This window comes from Suricata suricatta, chromosome X, assembly GCF_006229205.1.
Source record: "Suricata suricatta isolate VVHF042 chromosome X, meerkat_22Aug2017_6uvM2_HiC, whole genome shotgun sequence".
Taxonomy (NCBI): Eukaryota; Metazoa; Chordata; class Mammalia; order Carnivora; family Herpestidae; genus Suricata; species Suricata suricatta.
The window spans coordinates 97,014,204-97,017,349 of NC_043717.1; the positions used below are offsets into that span (position 1 = coordinate 97,014,204).

At 44.7% G+C, this 3,146-nt stretch overlaps 1 pseudogene; it reads left to right on the plus strand.

Moving 5' to 3' along the window:
* Positions 1-1,674: 1,674 nt before the first annotated feature.
* LOC115283514 lies at positions 1,675-2,667 on the plus strand (annotated as a pseudogene).
* Positions 2,668-3,146: the final 479 nt, after the last annotated feature.

The window sequence follows — 3,146 nt, forward strand, 5'->3', positions numbered from 1 at the left end:
AGGCTTTAGTTTCTCATTTGTTTATTTTTGGTTTGGTTGCCTATGCTTTTGATGTCATATCCATGAAATCATTACGAAGACCAATACCATGAGACTTTCCCCCAAGTGTTCTTCTAGTAGTTTTATGGCTTCAATCTTATGTTTAAGTCTTAAATTCATTTTGAGTTGATTCTTGTGTATGGTATAAGATAAGGGTCCAATTTCATTCTTTTGCATGTGGATATCCAGTTTACCTTACATCATGTGTTAAAGAGACTATCCCATTCCTATTGTGAATTCTTGGCACCCTTGTCAAAGCAAAGATCAGTTGACAGTATACACGTGGATTTACTTCTGGGATCTCTATTCATCTCCAATGGTTTATATGGCTGTCTTTATGCAAGAGTCTTACTCTTTTGATTACTGTAGCTTTGTAATGTATTTTCGAGTCATGAAGGATGAGACTTCATGATTTGTTCTTCCTTTTCAAGATAGTATTGGGTATTCAGGGTCCTTCATTGTTCCACATGATATTTAGGATTTTTTTTATATTTCTGTAAATAATACCATTGATATCTTGTTAGGGTTGCATTGAATCTGTAGATTGCTTTGGGCAATATAGGCATTTTTACATTATTAAGTCTTTTGATCTATGGACATGCAATGTCTTTCCATTTGTTTTTATCTTGCTTAATTTTTTTATCAATAGTTTGTAGTTCTCAGTAGACCAGTCTTATTATACTTTCTTAGTTGAATTGGTGCCTGAGTATTTTATTCTTTTGGGTGCTATTATTAATAGAATTGTTTTCCTGATTTCCTTTTCGGAGAGATTGTTGTTAGTGTATAGGAATGCAACTGATTTTTGCATATTGATTTTGTGTCCTACAACTTTACTGAATTCATTTATTAGTTCTGACCGTTTTTAAAAAGGAATCTTGAGTGCGGCCTCTGATTGGCTGCTCAAGGCTTGGTCCCATCCCAGTGACCCCAAAGTGCTGGAGGGAGGGGGCGGGGGTGGCCCAGTGCAAAGTGCATCCCGAAAGCCCCCTGCCTGGAGCCCCCACGGCTGGCACTTTAGACCCTATATGACCCGGGACCTGATGCCCCGAGACCTCCCATGTGCCCCCGTAGCTGGGAGCCTTCAGCCCTGAGTGCAGCAGCCCCCTGTTCCGAGCCCTCAGACCAGGACTGCCCCCCCACCTGAGCTTGGACTTCCTCCCTGCACCCCTGCCCCGAGGCTGCCCGGTGGTCAGGATCGTCGCCCCCATTCTGCTCGGCCATCTGGATGCTCAGTGGGCTGGGGCCGTGAGGCACCAAGAAGGATCAGGAACACCTGTGTCTGGCCCTGCCTGGGGTGTTTGTTCAATGGAGAAGTTGGTGAGTGTGGAGAAGGCTGAAAGGAGGAAGAGAAGCAGCAGCTGAGCAGACAGGTTTGAGCTGGCTAGAGGAGATAAGAGAGTAGGAAGGAGTCAAGCCACCCGCCAGAGAAGCCCCAGTGAGCCCTGACCAGCATCCTCTGTAAAGGTTCAGAAAGCTCATTCACGCCTCAATCGGGACACTCTGAGCTTCCTCCTCACAATGCTGTACGTGCACAATGGTTATTAGGCAATCCACGTGTCAGGAAAAGGGACATTCTTCTGTAAGAATGTTCCCTGTGACCTAATGAATCCTTGGTAAACAGCGGACTCAGCTAGGATGTTACACCAGCATAGCCGAAGGAACCCTGAACTCCAGGAAGAGCTGCAGATCCAGGCTGCAGTGGTGGCCGGGGATGTTCACACAGTCCGAAAGATGTTAGAGCAAGGCTACTCTCCGAATGGCCGGGATGCTAATAGCTGGACCCTGCTTCACTTCTCTGCAGCGAGAGGGAAGGAAAGATGTGTTCGAGTATTTCTAGAACATGGAGCCGATCCCACAGTTAAGGCCTTGATCGGAGGCTTCACTGCTCTTCATAACGCAGCTGTGCACGGCCGGGCTCGGATTGCACCCCTGATGTTAGAGTCTGAATACAGGAGCGACATTATTAATGCCAAAATCAAGGATGGCTGGACTCCCCTCCATGTGGCTGCTCACTATGTGAGAGATTCTTTTGTCCGACTCCTACTGGAGTTCAAGGCCGAGGTCGACCCACTCAGTAATAAAGGTACAACACCCCTTCAGCTCGCCATCATCCAAGAGCGGTCAAGCTGCGTGAAGATACTCCTGGACCACAATGCCAACATCGACATCCAGAACGGTTTCCTGCTGCGATATGCTGTGATCAAAAGCAATCACTCGTATTGCCGGATGTTCCTTCAGAGAGGAGCAGACACAAACTTGGGTCGCTTAGAAGATGGACAGACTCCTTTACATTTGTCTGCCCTTAGGGATGATGTGCTTTGTGCATGGATGTTATAGAATTATGGAGCAGACACAAACACAAGGAACTATGAAGGACAGACCCCATTGGCTGTTTCAGTAAGTATTTCTGGAAGTAGTTGACCGTGTTCGGATTTCTTACAAGAAGTCACAAGACAACCCAGAAACTTACAGGACCTGTGCCGAATTAAAATTCGACAATGTATAGGCCTTCAAAACCTAAAGCTACTTGATGAACTACCAATTGCCAAGGTCATGAAAGACTACTTAACAATATCTCGTGTACACACAACTGTGAGCAAGATTAGGAGTTATATTCCAGATACTTAAAAGGCTTTTTGCCTTGCACAAAGTATATCCTATGCAATTTCTGATCTGCTGTGAAGTCAGAAAGCAGGTATACACTTTTAGGTTTTTTGTTTGTTTGTTTGTTTGGTTGGTTTTCATGGTAGGGGAGGGATTTAAAAATATATATATATATATATATATACACAGACACATACACACACACACACACACACACACACACACACAAACACACACACACACCATATGCTTGAAGGTCTTAATTTGGTTTCTTGGTTCAAGTTTAAGAGGTCCAAGCTTTCTATACAATGTTGCATTGACAAAACTTGTTTTTCCAAAATGACACACGCAGGGCTGATGTGGAGAATTTACCCTTTCCGAATTGATGGTTTTATGGGAGCGCGCAACAATATGGACCAGCAGAGCACTTGTCAAGATTTGGAGGCACAGTTCCACCCAGGGGGGTCCTGGGTTCTACTGGAAAAAGCCCAAAGAAATTTTTA